Source organism: Chiloscyllium plagiosum, unplaced genomic scaffold (genome assembly GCF_037043375.1).
Source record: "Chiloscyllium plagiosum isolate Xiang-an unplaced genomic scaffold, Cpla_swu_hap1 HiC_scaffold_40, whole genome shotgun sequence".
Taxonomy (NCBI): domain Eukaryota; kingdom Metazoa; phylum Chordata; class Chondrichthyes; order Orectolobiformes; family Hemiscylliidae; genus Chiloscyllium; species Chiloscyllium plagiosum.
This window is the reverse complement of record NW_028270178.1, coordinates 15,498,074-15,498,745: the sequence shown is the minus strand read 5'-3', so window position 1 is coordinate 15,498,745 and position 672 is coordinate 15,498,074. Positions and strand designations below refer to the sequence as shown.

The window sequence follows — 672 nt, the reverse complement described above, 5'->3', positions numbered from 1 at the left end:
AGTGCTGAGCTGGAAGTTTGGAACTAGGGTGAGGTGGGGGAAGGGGAAATGAGGAAACTGTTGAAGTCCACATTGATGCCCTGGGGTTGAAGTGTTCCGAGGCGGAAGATGAGGCGTTTTTCCTCCAGGCGTCTGGTGGTGAAGGAGGCCCAGGACCACCATGTCCTCGGCAGAGTGGGAGGGGGGAGTTGAAATGTTGGGCCACGGGGCGGTGTGGTTGATTGGTGCGGGTGTCCCGGAGATGTTCTCGAAAGCGCTCTGCTAGGAGGCGTGAAGTGAGTCAGTGCAATAATCTCTTTTTACCAGTGTGTGTCACTGCACTCCGCAAATGAACAGAGCCTGGATAGCTCAGTCGGTAGAGCATCAGACTTTTAATCTGAGGGTCCAGGGTTCAAGTCCCTGTTCGGGCGTTGCTTTTAAAGCGGATTTCCATGTTCTGTGACCAAACAATCAATGCGTGGCAGGTTTAAACCTGATTTGTTTCAAGTCTCGAACGACAAAACAGCAGGCCAGCTGAGCTCGAACTCATTCTTAGTGACACTCCCACAGGTTAAAATGTTTCAATTCCTTCTGTAGTACTTATTTAGGAGAGTTGAAGTGTTATTTTTGGGCTTGGACTGTGGAGAGTGTTTGGAAATGGCTGTATTACAGAAACACGCTGGACAGAGTGGA

At 50.1% G+C, this 672-nt stretch overlaps 1 non-coding gene across 1 annotated transcript; it reads left to right on the top strand.

Moving 5' to 3' along the window:
- The first annotated feature begins 337 nt into the window (after nucleotides 1-337).
- On the top strand, nucleotides 338-410 carry trnak-uuu (transfer RNA lysine (anticodon UUU)). Its single transcript has one exon. It is a non-coding gene; the product is annotated as a tRNA-Lys (tRNA).
- Nucleotides 411-672: the final 262 nt, after the last annotated feature.